This window comes from Rhinoderma darwinii, chromosome 5 (assembly GCF_050947455.1).
Source record: "Rhinoderma darwinii isolate aRhiDar2 chromosome 5, aRhiDar2.hap1, whole genome shotgun sequence".
Classification (NCBI taxonomy): domain Eukaryota; kingdom Metazoa; phylum Chordata; class Amphibia; order Anura; family Rhinodermatidae; genus Rhinoderma; species Rhinoderma darwinii.
In genome coordinates, this window is record NC_134691.1 from 75,093,190 (window position 1) to 75,109,767 (window position 16,578).

Below are 16,578 nucleotides of genomic sequence, written 5' to 3' on the forward strand. Positions count from 1 at the left end.
GTAGAAATGAATGGAGCGCCGGTCGTGCTAGTGCGCATGCGTGACCAGCGCTCCTTTCATTTTTATTGAGCTGCGCAGACGCCGGAAGTCAGAGGTTAGTCATGGAGAAGTTCAGGGGACTTTCAGTCCCCCGTTCTCCCTATCGCTGCCAGCGATCACTCATGTATCCCCTATCCTGTGGAGATCCTGTGGAGAGGGGATACATGTATTTTGTAGGACACAATGTAGGTCACATTTTTGTTGGGAGGGGGGACGCTGTATGGCGTTCCCTACAGGGAGGGGACGCTGTATGGCGTTCCCTACAGGGGGGTGGCTGTATGGCGTTCCCTACAGGGGGGGTGGCTGTATGGCGTTCCCTACAGGGGGGGGGTGGCTGTATGGCATTCCCTACAGGGGGGGGCTGTATGGTGTTTCCTACAGGGGGATGTATGGCGCTATCTACAGAGGGGGGGCTGTATGGCGTTATCTACAGCGGGGGGGGCTGTAAAAAAGGCACTATCTACAAGGGGGGGGGGGTTGTGTGACACCCAGGGGAGGGGGGGCCCCAGTCAAAAGTTTGCTATGGGGCCCAGTCTTTCCTAGTTACGCCCCTGCTTAGAGAGCAAGGGGCCCACTGTTCTTGCACAGGGGCCCTCTGCTATTTGTGTCTGCCTCTGAAACCGAATATTCAGCTGTTATAAATCTCCTGCAGCTCCAGCACCGATGTTCCTGTGGCCCACCGCTGGTCTCTTTTGACATTGCACTAGTGAAGTCTGCATGGCTGCAACGGTCATGTCCGCCACGTCAGTGCCTTATGACAAAGGATTTAACAAATATTGTCTGCTTTGCTTTTTACCACAAAGGTTGTTGCCATGTTTTTTTTAACAGCTGAACAACTCCTTTACCATAACAAAATATATTTATGTATTTATTAAAAAATGTGCGTGTTAACCCCTTCCCGCTGTGGCCACTTTTGACCTTCCTGACAGAGCTTTATTTTTCAAATCTGACGTGTCACATTATGTGCTAATAACTTTGGAATGCTTTTACCTATTCAAGTGATTCTGAGATTGTTTTCATGACATATTGGACTTTATGTTCGTGAAAAAATGTTGTTGATAAATTCAATATTTATTTGTGAAAATTTGCAAAAATTAGCAGTTTTCTAAATTTAAATGTATCTGCTTGTAAAACAGATAGTAATACCACATAAAATAGTTACTAGTTAACACTTCCCACAGGTCTACTTTATGTTTGTATAGTTTTTTTGAACGTTCTTTTATTTTTCTAGGACGTTACAAGACTTAGAACTTTAGCAGGAATTTCAAAACAGCATTTTGAAAGTTGCTTAAAGGGGTTGTCCGAGATATATTTTTATTTTAAAGTTAAACACACAATGCACACATTAAGTATTCCCTAATATACTTACCTGTGCAATCTTGCTTCTGTTCTCCGTTCTGGCAGCTCTTTTCTGCCGATCACATGTCTTCTGACGTCACGTTTTCTTCCTCCTCCACTGTCGTGTCGTGTCCCGATCACATGGTCTCGCCCCAGCGAGACCTCGGATGGGACACGACACGTCACTGGAGACGTGACGTTTCTGCGCGTGCCCGCCCGCCCGCCCAGCCTATGCATCTTTTCACTGTGAACGCGCCTATGCGTGTTCACAGTGAAAAAAGTGAAGAGGGACGGCAACCGCGGACTAGAAAGGTACAGTGACCTCTGTACTTTTAGTTCTTCCCCTATCAAAGCCTACACATAGTAGGCTTTGATAGGGGATTACACAACACGATGCAGCACACGGGTCGCATGCAGCCCTTGAGGCTGTTATCTGCGGCCCGCGGGACACCGTGCACTGTTTAACAACTGGTTCCCGACCGCTGGCTGTATTTTTACGGCCAGCGGTCAGGGACGGGTCCTTAAAACCCGAGCCATAGACTTTCTACGGCTCGGGTTTTAACTTGCTGCCCGCGCGATCGGGCAGCTGAATGTCGGGTCTCCGGCTGTCAGTGACTGCCGGGGACCCTGAGGAGAGGATAGAAGCAGCTTTAGCTGCTTCTGTCTTCTCCGATGTCTTTTTACACAGCGCTCAATGAACGCTGTGTATAGGAATAGAGACAGCGGCCCCGCGCCGCTGTCTCTATTCCTCCCGGTGATCATGTGATCACATGTGGTCACATGATCACCGGGTGCCGTTACTGACAGACTGCTGCTGGGTCTTACTAGACCCAGCACAGCCCTATTAGTGCCAATCGTCACTATGAGAGGGCTGATTTCCCCTGTAACTGTGGCTGCTGTGCAGCTCCAGTTACAGTGGAAAAACATGTAAAAGAAAGAAAAAAAATATATAAAGTTTACCAAAGGTCTTTTCTGACCTTTGGGGGACAGACCATAGTAAAAAAATAAATAAAAGTAAAGTGCAAAAAAAAATACAATAATAAATACACATAAAATACCGTTCCCCCCGCCAATCATTGTTGTAACGCTAGCGCTGACCCCAGGGGCGTAACTAGGAAAGACTGGGCCCCATAGCAAACTTTTGACTGGGGCCCCCCCCTCTGCTGGGTATCACACAACCCCCCCCCCCCCTTGTAGATAGTGCCTCCCTATAGATTCCACCACACAGCGCCCCCTATAGATAGCACAATACACAGCCCCCTGTAGATAACGCCATACAGCCCCCTCTGTAGATAACGCCATACAGCCCCCTCTGTAGATAACGCCATACAGCCCCCCTGTAGATAACGCCATACAGCCCCACCTGTAGATAACGCCATACAGAACCCTCCTGTAGATAACACCATACAGACCCCCCTGTAGATAACGCCATACAGCCCCCTCTGTAGATTACGCCATACAGACCCCCCCCCCAAAAAAAACGGCCTATAGTTTGTCCTACAAAAGACATGCATCCCCTATCCACAGGATAGGGGATACATGTGTGATCGCTGGCAGCGATAAGGAGAACGGGGGACCGAAAGTCCCCCGAAGTTCTCCATGACTAACCTCTGACTTCCGGCGTCTGCGCAGTTCAATAAAAATGAAAGGAGCGCTGGTCACGCATGCGCACAAGCACGACCGGTGCGCAAGTCATTTCCATGGAGCTGCCGACACAGACACCGGAAGTCCGAGGTTTGTCATGGAGAACTTAGGGGGGACTTTCGGTCCCCCGTGCTCCTCATCGCTGGGCGTCCCAGCGATCCCACATGTATCCCCTGTCCTGTGGATAGGGGATGCATGTCTTTTGTAGGAACAACCCGTTCAGTGGCGTCGCGCTGTAGCAGCCATAGCGGCTGCTAGCGGAGCCTGCGGCCATGGGAGGGGCCGTGCCGGCGGGTGGCACAGGCCCCCTCATGCTGCAGGCCCCGTAGATGTCGCTACGGCTGCTATAGCGGTATTTACGCCACTGCGCATAGGTTTGTACGGCGTAAAACTACAGCTCCCAGCATGGCCGAAACAATGATAAGGATATGCTGGGAGATGCGGTTTCACAAAAAAAAACATACCACCATCATCTCGCTGCAGATCATACAGTGACTACATTACTGATTAGAGGCAGAATAAACATTTACATTAAGTGACTCACCGGTGACGTCTCAGATTCTAGTTCTTTTCTTCTCCCTCCGGTTCAGACATCTATGATGGATTTCTCCCGGCCATGACCCACTTCTGCAGTTTTCCGTTTAGATGTCTTCAGCTTCTCACTTTTAAAACATTTCTGCACCTGTAAACAAAGTTACAATTCTCAACACATCTAAATATAACTGTCTCACACACACACACACACACACACACACACACACACACACACACACACACACACACACACACACACACACACACACCGTGCCCCCTGTAGATAGTGCCCCCTGTAGATAGTGCCCCCTGTAGATAGTGCCCCCTGTAGATAGTGACCTACATAGAAGCCCCTGTAGATAGTGCCCACATATGGACTCCAGAGCTGCAAGGCAATAGTGCTAACCACTGAGCCACCGTGCTGCCCTACATATAGCTTCCCCTATAGTTAGTGCTCCACGTATAGCCCACCTCTGTAGATATTGTCCCACATATAGCCCACCCCTGTAGACTGTGCACTACATATAGCCACCCTGTTGCTAGTGCCCCACAGGTAACCCACCCCTGTATATAGTGTCCCACACATAGCCCACCCCTATAAAAAGTACCCTAAAAAATAGCTCCCCTATAGATAGTGCTCTACATATAGCCCACCCCTGTATAGTGTCTCACATATACTGCCCCACATATAGACACCCCTGTAGATAGTGGCCCACACCCCCACATATAGACCCCCCTGTAGCTACTGCCCCACATATAGACCCCCCTGTAGCTACTGCCCCACATATAGACCCCCCTATATATAATAGCCCACATAAAGACGACCCCCCCCCCCACTATAGATAATGCCATTCACATTTTTCTGAGGAAAAAAATATATAAAGTTGACATACTCACATTCTCCGGTTCCCACGCTGTTCACTGGCGATGCAGACATGCTCTCTTCTGAGCATGTCTGCAGGAGCTGAATGAGCGTCCTTCAATGACGCTGATTGGCGGGGCAGAATGACTTGCCCCGCCAATCAGCACCTTCCAAGCATGGAAGCGGCGCGATGATGTCATCGCGCCGCTAGCCAATCAGTGTCATTGTAAGGCACTGGATGGTCAGGCACGGAACATGCCCGGCCATTCAGCGCTAATACATGTATTTGGCTGCCGCTAGCACCGGGGCCCCCTCCGGTGCTAGCGACACCTACAGGCATGAGAGTGCCTGTGTAAGGCTCGGCGGCGCGGGCCCCACAGTAGCGGTGCTACCCCTGTAGCAGCCATAACGGCTGCTAGCGGCGCCACCGGGCATTTGGGAGGGCGTGTCGGCTGGCGGCACGGGCCCCCTCAAGCCCCGGGCCCCGTAGCAGCCGCTACTGCTGCTACCGCGGTAGTTACGCCACTGGCTGACCCAATTACCCTAATATAGACATGTAATATATAAAAATTTACAGTAGACAATGACGATCACAAATAAAAGGTCTATTTTAGGGTAAAACTATGTTATTACGCAAAAAAAAATAGCTGAAACGTAAAAAAGATTTTTTTTTTACTATTATTTTCAAACTTTATGAAAGAAAATTCTAAAATGGCAAAAAAGGTGTGTATAAAAACGATAAAAAATGAAACCTGCATTGTCTACGGAAAAAACGTCGCAAAAATCACGTCGTTAGCGCAACAAATGAAAAAGTTATAGCCATTTAACGAACACGTGCTAATAATGGCTAAACGGTATCTGGTCCTGAAGGCGCAAAATAGCGCAGTCCTGAACTGGATAAGATCTTCTGGGGTCCTGTATCTAGGCCTACATTGTTAGGGTATGTTCACACGAGGGCGTCCATAACGGCTGAAATTACGGGGATGTTTCCGCCTGGTTTTTTTTAAGCGGAAACAGCGTAGCAAAACTTGTAAAAAACGGCCCGAAAATGCGTACCATTGATTTCAATGGGAGGCGTCGGCGTCTTTTTCCCGCGAGCAGTAAAACTGCCTCGTGGGAAAAAGAAGCGACATGCTCCATCTTCGGGCGTTTACGCCTCTGACCTCCCATTGACTTCAATGGGAGGCAGAGAAAGCGTATTTCCGTTGTTTTATGCCCGCGGCACTCAATTGCCGTGGGCGAAAAACATGACGGAAAACGACGCGAAAAACGCAGCAAAAAAAGCCGCAAAAACAACGCCAAAAAGGCTGCGATAAACGCCGCGAAAAACATCGCAAATAAAGCCGCGAAAAAAGAGGCAAAAAACGCCACGAAAGACGCAACGAAAAACGCAGAAAAAAAAACGCAAACAGCGACGCAAAAAAAAGAGGCGAAAAAGGCTACGATAAACGCCACGGAAAATGTTGCGAAAAACATAGCGGAAAAAGCCGCAAACAAAGAGGCAAAGAACGCCGCGAAAAACTACTGGGAAAACGCCACGAAAGACGCAACGAAAAACGCAGCAAAAATAGCCGCAAACAACGATGCAAAAAAAGAAACGATACGAAAAAGGCTACGATAAACGCAACGGAAAACACAGCAAAAAAAGACGCAAACAAACAAGCAAAAAACGCCAAGATAAACGAAGCGAAAAACGGGCCGAACAAAGCGGCAAACAAAACCGCAAACAAAGCCGCAAACAGTGCACAAAAAACTCCGGGAAAAATGACGCAAAAATCAACGTGCAGGGAGAGGTAAATCTACCGCAAACTTCAAGACAGAATTTTGAGGCAGATATTCTTCCGGCAAAAAAACTCTGTGTGAACATGGCCTTAGTGGAGCGAGACATGAGATAGAAGAGGGTGGACGAGGGTGAGGGTGGACGAGGGTGAGGGTGGACGAGGGTGAGGGTGGACGAGGGTGAGGGAGACACAAAGAGGTTTATAGACCTGAAAAGAGAAAGAAAACATAAATGTGAAAAACATAATGGGGGGGGGTAACATTTGCTCACCATCCTTCAAGAATGTCAGCAAGGAGACAAGTCCAGTGAAGGAGGTCAGCGGGAGGAGCAAGGACAGCTCACGTGAACTCTTGGAAGGTACGTGCACGCTCATTGCAGCCTGCAATGAGCGTGCACGGGAAAAAAGTTTCATAACAAGGAAAGATCAACAAACCAGACCTGAACTGCATGTAAACAAGCTGTGCTAAATTCAAAGAAGAAATGTGCTAAGTAGAATTTTTTTTTTAAAATAATGCTTTATTTAGGTTGTCTGTATAAGGGGTAATGTATGACAGAGTTTTTGAAAAAATGTTGGTATCTCGGACAACCCCTTTAACTCTGAAGGCGTTTCACAAGAATTAAAGCAAAGTAGAGGTGAAATTTACAAATTTTATTTTTTTTGCAGAAATTGATTTCTAATTAATTTTTTCCTGTAACACAGAAGGTTTTACGAGAGAAATGCAACTCAATATTTATTGCCCAGATTCCGCAGTCTTTAGAAATATCCCACACGTTGACCTAGGGTGCAACTGGACTGAAACACAGGCCCCAGAAGCAAAGGAGCACCTAGTGGATTTTGGAGCCTACTTTTTATTAGATTATATTTTAGGCACCATGTCCGGTTTGAAGAGGTCTTGTGATGCCAAAACAAATGAAAGACCCCATTTTGGAAACTACACCCCACAAGGAATTCATCTAGGGGTGTAGTGAGTATTTTTTATTATTTTTTTAAAACATTTTATTGAACATACAACATATACAAGCAAAACATGGCATTGCCCATATTTTGAAAAAGTGCACAATTATACAGAATATGTCATTTAAATTTTGTCAAGTTGGTCCATTGTATCTATACATTGTTTCTCAGAAGTATTCATCTCGGTCTAATCGTGAAAATGTAAACAATGTTAACATAAACATAATAAGAACTGAAAAAACAGTTAACATTTAACTGTGGCAGACATTCTACAGTTCGTTCGATAATCTTATACCTTCTCCCATATCGCATCTTTCAGCTACCTATCTCCAACTAAATTCCCGGCATTACGACCGTCAGCTTACCTAAAGTTTAGTGAGCATTTTGACTCCACAGGTGTTTCATAGATTAGAATTTGGACGTGAAAATATTTTTTTTTTTAATTTTTCCAATAAGATGTCATTTTAGCTAAATAACAATCTATTTCCACAAGGAATAAAGAAGAAAAAGCCCCCCAACATTAGTAAAGCAACTTCTCCAGTGTACAGAAATACCTGATATGTTGTCATAAACTGCTGTTTTGGCACACCGTAGAGTTCAGAAGAGAAGAAGCGCCATTTGGCTTTTGGAGCACAGATTTTGCTGGATTGGTTTTTGGGGGCTATATCGCTTTTGCTAAGCCCCTGTGGGACCAAAACGGTGAAATCGCCCCAAAAGTGACTATTTGGGAAACTGCACCCCTTGAGGAATTCATCTAGGGGTGTAGTGAGCATTTTGACTCCACAGGTGTATCATAGATTTTATTAGAATTGGGCAGTGAAAATGAAAATACAATTAGACGTAGCTTTAGAAAAAGCCCCCCAATATTTGTAAAGCAATTTCTCCCGAGTACAGCCATACCCCGTATGTGGTCATAAACTGCTGTTTGGGCACACGGCAGGGCTCAGAAGGGGAGGAGTGCCATTTAGCTTTTGGAGTGGAGATTTTGCTGGATTGGTTTCTCGGCGCTATGTCGCATTTGCAAAGCTCCTGTGGGATCAAAACAGTGGAAACCCCCACCCCCAGAAGTGACCCCATTTTGGAAACTCCACCCCTCAAGGTATTCACCCAGGGCTGTAGTGAGAATGTTAACCCTGCATGTGTTTTACAGAAATTAGTGTACACTCGATGTTGCAGAGTGAAAATGGCAATTTTTCCATAGCTATGCCAATATGTGGTGCCTAGCTTGTGCCACTATGAAAAGACAGCTCTATAAATATTATGATGTGTTTCCCGGTTTTAGAATTACCCTACGTGTGGCCCTAATCTTTTGCCTGGATGATTGACCCGGCTCAGGCGTGAAAGAGTACCATGCGAAATTGAGGCCTAATTTGGCGACTTACAAAGTATTGGTTCATAATTGAAGAGGCTCTGATGTGAAATAATAAAAGAAACCCCTGAGAAGTGACCTCATTTTGGAAACTACACCCCTCAAGGCATTTATTAAGGGGTGTAGTGAGCATGTACACCCCACAGGTCTTTTCCATAAATGAATGCGCTGCGGATGTAAAGTAAAAATTGCAATTTTTCCCAAGATATGCCATTTCAGTGGCAAATATGTCATGCCCAGCTTATGCCACTGGAGATACACACCCCAAAAATTGTTAAAAGGGTTCTCCTTGGTTTGGCGATGCCGTATATGTGGGAGTAAACTGCTGTTTGGGCACAGTGTAGGGCTCAGAAGGGAGGGAGCGCCATTTGGCTATTTAGAGTTTCACTGGTATATTAGTTTATAATGTTGGGGCATATGTAACCTGGGTAGAGTATACCAGGGCATAGTCAGGCGGTATAATAATAGGGTAAAAAAAACCAATAAAATAATCCATAGATATTTGTTACGCTGTGAAGCAATCCTTTATGCACAGTCCAGTATCACATTGTCAAATTGTGTCCTTTTTTTATCCCTCTTTTGGTACACACTCTGCACCGTTGCAGTTTGTGGATTTTTTCTGGGAAACTGTTGTCCTGGTATAATACAGGCGCCCTTACTCCCAGCAGATATGTTTGAGTCCTCCCCTTCCAGGTTCCCTAATTTTAGGGCCTTGATAAATCGCCTCTTGAAATAGAAGAAATGTTCCCCTCGGGCTTGCACCACTGCATATTCTTTCTTTCCTGACTTACTGGATCACATGGCAGGGCTGCCAAATTGCTACAAACCACTAAGTTGCAGTGATCGCTTTCGATCGCTGCATCTAAGGGGTTAATGGCAGAGATCGGCGCTATTTCCGGTTCCTGCCGTTACAGCAGGGTGTCCGCTGTAACATACAGCGGACACCCACTGCTGATGACGCTGGCTCAGCTTCTAAGCCGGAAGCTGAACCGGCACCAATTTGCCGTTGGTACTGGAAGCCTTTTAGGCCCCGCCTCCGAGTGGGGCATAGAAAGCTTCCATAGCTGGCAGACCGGGAGGCTAGTATTAGGCCTCCGGTTGCCATTGCAGCCATCGGCAACCCAGTGATCACGTTTCTGGGATACCGGTGGCTAAAAACCACTCAGATGCTGCAATCTCTGAGCGCAGCATCTGAGGGGTTAATCGGCCAGATCGGAGGCTAGCTCTGGTCCTAGCTGTTACAGCAGGGTGTCAGCTGTTAGATACAGCTGGCATCCGTTGGTGATGGTGCCGTCTCAGCTCCTGAGCTTGCACTATCGCCGCAATGTAACTGTACGGTGGTTTGCAGAAAGCCCTGCCCGACAGCGCCGTGTATATATATATATATATATATATATATATATATATATATATATATATATATATGGTGGATGTCGGGAAGGAGTTAATTATCATAAAATAAGGAATATAAGAGAATCCATGAGAACTTGCAGCATACTCCTCAACATGCCATGTAATGACTTCAGAGCCCTGTGCAGGAGGCCATTGGAGGGATTTTGACGTAACTTGTAATGTTTGGGGGCCCAGGTGGATCTTTTTCACCAGGGCCCATGAGCCCTTAGCTACGCCCTTGGCAGCGTCATGATTCTGCACAGTTTTTTTCCAGAGCACGTGTATGGGGCATAAAATACCCCATTTATGAGCATTGCCGGCAAAATGTTAGCAAATTATATCATGATTTAGGCCATGAATACGCATCTTAATCCTGCCACAATCCACAACATATGCACATGGCTTAAGGTTCACATTTGCTGGTTTGTCTATTTTTTTTGTGTGAAAACCAAGACAAGAACCATGCAGTCTTGTGCCATAAATATGCGATGAGGCCAGCACCTGGAATACACTCTTAGGTTAGATCTACACATGCAGTTTTTGGTGCCGTTTTTATTTAGCCAAACACAGAAGGGCGTCCAAGTAAGTACATTTATTATTTTTTCCTTTTGGATCCCCTCCTTTCTTTCGGTTAGGCCTTGTTTACACAGTAGAGTTTTGACTTGATCTTGACTAGGTTAAAAATTAAACAAAAATCTATACCGCAATATAATGTTCTGTATATTTATCTATATTTTTGGTATACAGTATGCAGCAGCTATTTCAGGGAGGAAATGCATGGAAGTTCATTACAGCAGGTCATGTAATATATCCTGTGTGCAGAGACCTCAGAAAATGCCCCCAAAATACCACAGAATGGAGATTGAAGTGGCCGAGCTCATAACTCTGGTAAGGATATAATATTATGCTGTTATATATTTATGATTTGTTTAGGTTCCATTTATAGATGTTAGTAGGAAGGCCCAGGCCACAAAAAGACCATGTGTCTTGTATACAAACTCCCAACATATAAAAGACAGGCCTTCATTGAGGCTCTGTAGGGGCCTATAGGGGCTTAATATAGTTTTATGTATGAATTTATAATTTTTTAACCTCAAAATTGTGCTGCATCTGTCCCAGTATAAACCATACGTACTTACTTACTTACTTACTCTCTTAGCTTATCTGGGAGACTCCCAAAATAGAGGAGATCTACGAGAAGAACAGGCAAGTCTCCTGGAAAGGCTGTTGAAAGCTTCCACTAAAGGGAGTTTGCTGTATATGTATTTTTATTGCTCTCATTGATTTCAATATGAACTGCATAAACGTGAATGCAGAAAGATTCCCATTGTGGTAACAGCTGGCAGCCATGTCTCTTTTATATATTGATCATTTAACTCTATAGCTGGGTGAAGCACTATGCTGGCAGTGTTGTTTATTGTGCCCTCTCTGCTGGCACTTTTTACAAGGAGGCAATCTGCAGGCAGTGTTTATGTGGGGTAACGGCATAGTTGTTTATGAAGGACAGTCTCCTGGCACTGTTCATTGGGGCACTCTGCAGGCAGTATTATTTATTAAATATTAGGGGCACTCTGCTGGCACTGTCTATGTGGGTCACTACCAGTATTTTTCATTGGGAGCACTCTGCTGGCACTATTGTTTATAGGGGACAGTCTTTTGGCACTGTTAATTAGATAATTGGAGGAACCCAGGGGCAAAGTTTATGGGAGGCACCCAGCTTGCACTGTTTAAAAAGGATACTCTGCTGGCAGAATTGTACATTTATTTACTGACTTTATTACGTGATTATTCACCTATCTATTTTTTTATTTATTTATTATTATTATTTTTTTAATAATAAATAGAAAATGACAGAACGGATGGCGCAGGATTGGTTCCACAAGGACTGGGTTGATCCAGAGAGAAGCGTATCCTTTCCCTCTGACAGACCGAAGAACAAATTCTTCAATGAGATGACATGTTCCCAATGACAACTCTGTTAAACTTTCTGTAAGTATTCATTTAAAGGGACTTTTCCACCACAAACATTGCTCACTAAGCTTTTTCTGTATGCACTAAAGAAAGTAGGATGGAGAGTTTCCCCACATACATGGCCAGGTCTCATCTGTAAATAGGGGACATGAGACCACATTCTTAGGATTGTTGGGAGTGCCAGCTGTTGGACCCTCACCAGTTATACATTTATGGCATATCCCTGCGGTTGGCCAATATAAACATTTTTATCATGAAGAAGGGTTTCTAAGGGTGAGGGACAAAATACAGCAATACCAAAAATTCATGATACTGAAATGTAAGACCTTCCAAATGTACAGTATTCATAATTTACCACCTCTTACATATAATATGCTCCATATGGAATGTCAGCAAAACTTTTTACTTAATCTCTTTTCTGAACTGAAGGAACTATACAGGATCAGCTGCAGGAACCTGCGTGTTATGAACATCAACCGAAGGAAAAGGACCTGACAGAGTAATGTCCTGAAGCCGATCCTGCAGAATCTGAGGGTGAAGAAGATAATAATCGTCCTTGCCCATGGGATGCCAGAGTGACATTTGTGGCCATGCCTCCTCATTTCAACGCCCATCTATCCAGAAGGGGACGGGATAAGAAGATCCACTCAAGGAATTCGTCTTTTTTGTTTTTTTTCATCTGTAATGCTGCTTTCATGATTAAATTTAAGCATATTGCTGGATATATAATAAATGTCAAATGACACATTGATTTTCAGTACAATGCTATAGGGTTGCCACGATACCAGCATTTGGACTTCCATACCCATACTTTGTGTAGTATTGCGATACTCGATACCAAAACGATACTTTGCTAACAATAATAATAAAAACAAAGTTCTTCCATTTCCTGATGTGAGGCGCGTGGTGTGATGAATTTAGTACCTCCATTTGCCCCACATTAATAGTAATTAACCCCACCATGATCCTCAGTCATAATGGACAACATTGGGTTAATGTGTGAGGAACATGATGGGGTTAATTACTATTAATATGAGGCACATGGAGGTACAAAATTCATAACACCTCGTGCCTCACATTAATAAGTGAATTTATTTTTTTTTATAACAGCGTAAACATGATTGATACTATAAATGTGTTATTACTGTCACAACGATACGGAATATGTGTATATTTTATGTATCGAGACTTATTTTAATGTTTATTGTAACATTACCTATTTTTTTTTTACTTTACTTTTTTTAACTTTAATGTACTGGCATATATCTATATGCCAGTACATTAGCCTGTGTTCTGATAGTACACAGTTGTTAGGACATACCTCAGTATGCCCTAACAGGAAATATGGTCAGACAGCCCTGGGGTCCTTCAATGGACCCTGGGCTGTCTGCCCATATATGGTATGTCCCTCGATCGCTTCACAGGAATTCTCCGTGACGCTATCCAAAGGGCATCCCCCTTCTCATTTACCTCTTGAATGCTGCGGTCAGCATTGATCACAGCATTCAGGAGAATAACGGCGGAGAGGGTAATACAGCCATTGCCCCGATCCTAAAAATAAGTACGCGCGCGGTCAGCATGAGGTGATGCGGCCGGCGCTGCAATAATGAGCGGGGGCGCAGGCATGGAAGACAGAACATCGGGGTGTGTTTCAGTGTGCGGCCACCATGTTCAGTCTTCAGTGGCGGCACACATTAGTGCAGCGCTGGTCGCATCACATCATGCTGACCGCGCGCACTTGTCAGGACTTAGGAGTGGGGCAATGACTGTACTGGTACATGATCTACCAGGACAATAGTATACTGATATATGGTTTCCCAGAACAATGGTAACACTGATACACTGGCGTAGCTAAAGGCTTATGAGCCCAGGTGCAAGAATTCAGCTTGGGCCCCCCTACCCATCCCAAACACCACCAAAGCTGCCGATGCCAAGTAGCCTTGCCCGACAGACCCCATGAATGCCCCCACAGTATAATGCCACCATAGCTACTCCACAGTAAAATGCCACCACACAGTATAATACCCCCATAGCTGGCCCCCACACAGTGTAATGCCCCCCCACAATATACTACCCCTCATAGCTGACCACCGCAGTACAATGCTCCCCATAGCTCCCCCCACACAATATAATGCCCCCCATAGCTGACCTCCACAGTATAATGCCCCCCATACAGTATAATGCCCCCCATAGCAGCCCCATACAGTATAATGTCCTCCACACAGAATAATGCCCTCCATACCTGTCCCATACAGTATAATGCCCCCTCCCATACCCAGTATAATGCCCCCATATGTACCTAATAGAAAAATAATAATACAACCACTTACCTATCCCTGTTCCCACGACGGGTGGAGGAGATCCTTTTCCTCCTTCGCACTGAGATGTGAGTGACTCGACGCAGACAGGCGTGATGACGTCACTACATCACGCCTGCCTGCGCCAAGCCGTTCGGGTCATAGTGAATGCTGGAGTAAGTCTCCAGCATTGAACGCAACTGCGGACGCAGATGCAGTTGGAAGTAGGACCAGCGCGGTCAGCGCTGTGTGGCAACGGTGGCCCTGCGGGCCCCCCAGGCTTAGGGGCCCAGTCACAGTTGCGGCCGTTGTGACCCCTATAGCTATGCCACTGCACTGATACATGGTCTCCCAGGACAATGGTAACACCGATATATGGTCTCCCAGGACAATAGTAACACTGATATATGGGATCCTAGTACAATGATTCACTGATACATAGGGGCCCAGTACAATAATACACTGATACGTGAGCTCCTTGTACTATTGTAACACTGATACATGGGCTCCTAGTACAATGATACACTGATATATGGGCTCCCAGTACTAACTTACACTAATATATGGGCTCCTAGTATAATGGTACGAGTTCCTATTCCAATAGTACTCTGGTTTAAAGAAGATCTGTCACTAGTTTATTAATGGCCTATCTCCTAGCTAATCTAATAGCCGCTGTCACACTGATAATACTAGTGAAAATTGTGTCCCAAATATGATTATTTTAAACATTATGAGCTTTTTTCTAAATATGCAAATGTGGCCACACCTTATAATGCCCCCCCATAGCTGACACCACAGTATAATGCCCCCCATAGCTGTTCACACACCGTATAATTCCCCCGCAGTATACTGTGACCGTTGCGACCCCTATAGCTACGCCACTGTACAGATACATATATAGGCACTTAGACAGACAAATACACACACAAAGACACACATACTGGAACTTATACATACACAAACACAAGAGACACACAGACAAATAGAGGCACAAACAACAGACAGACTGAGCACTCACATCTCCTTCCTCACAGGCTTCTAGCAAGTCAGGGTGTGGGCGAAGCTAACTGTCCTTGCCAAATATATATATGTTGGGGTGTTTGGTCGTGGTCTGTGGTTTGTCTTATTGAGGGGCTAACATGCAAAATATGGATTGGTATTTGACATGATTTTTGATCTTTGATCGTGGTTTCACCTCTTTACCTATACTCCCTATTCAGTGTTTATGTATCTATATAATGGTAATTAAAGAGGTGTCTTTGTATAGTGTCTGTCTATATATTATACCGCCCTATCACATGTATATTTAATGTGATGCATTGTGAACCCTCATACCACTGTTTTTTGTATATTTTGTGTGATGGTCTACATGTGTTTTTATTATGTATTCTAATAAAGATATTTTTTGATATATTGGCTAGTGATATATTTGTACTATTGGTGATTTACATTCTAGATTTATGGTCTATATATGTCTTGATAGGTATTCTATTTCCAGTGATGATATATATGGACGTTATTGCTGAAACAGGTTTTCTGTCTGGCTTGGAGCTTATAGGTATTCAAATATATATATATATATATATACATATATATATATACATGATTGATAAATCTGCCCCAGTTTCCGAGATGACCAGTTGTGGCAGTTGGTGTATTTCCCATATGATTTCCTGGCTGTCATGCAGTGCTGTTGTTATGCTCTGCACAGGCTAAAACTTGGCCTAGTACAAGACAGTTGGGGATCTCTAGATTGTCATCGTCGTTGTTTGGGGGCAAGCAGAGCCTCATAAGTCCAGTTAAAAGTTATGTTTTTTTACTATAACAGGAAAATCCTGCATCAAACCTGATGGTTTTGTTTTTTTAACTTGGTTTGTATGAAGCTGCTCAAGGACCAGTCATCCATTTCTGTAGACGCGGCGGCTTCAGCTCTTCCAGGACCTTTCACACAGCGACCTCGTCACAATTTAACAATTCTTTAACTGGCAGTTAGAATGGAGAAGAGACACTGGTGGGGAGTGCGGTCCAGAGATGGGGAACAAGCAACCGAGCAGTCCCCCCATCACGATGTTAAGTAGGACAGACCCTTTCTGCTTTTGAAAAGGAGGCAGAAGTCTGTACAGAAAACGGCTGAGATTTACACAGAAAGACGTCATCCAGTTACTGCACATGAGGACTAAGGGGCTCTGGAAGTTTTCATTTTTGGCCTGAGGTATGTGTTAAGAAAGAGGAGAGCTGACGTAGAGATTCAGACCTGTCATCTATATAGGTTAAAATGGTGTGTGTGTGTGTGTGTGTGTGTGTGTGTGTGTGTGTGTGTGTGTGTGTGTGTGTGTGTGTGTGTGTGTGTGTGTGTGTGTGTGTGTGTGTGTGTGTGTGTGTGTGTGTGTGTGTGTG

General features: G+C 44.8%; 1 long non-coding RNA gene across 2 annotated transcripts in view; it reads left to right on the top strand.

Moving 5' to 3' along the window:
- Positions 1-12,806, top strand: part of LOC142652635 (uncharacterized) — a 28,717-nt gene extending 15,911 nt beyond the window's left edge. The window contains exons 1-5 of one of the 2 annotated variants that reach the window (XR_012847871.1): positions 10,208-10,495; positions 10,661-10,801; positions 11,073-11,119; positions 11,758-11,902; positions 12,314-12,806. This is a non-coding gene — a long non-coding RNA (uncharacterized LOC142652635). Of the gene's footprint in view, positions 1-10,207; positions 10,496-10,660; positions 10,802-11,072; positions 11,120-11,757; positions 11,903-12,313 lie in introns of those variants that run through there. The other variant, XR_012847872.1, reaches the window with a different exon arrangement.
- Positions 12,807-16,578: the final 3,772 nt, after the last annotated feature.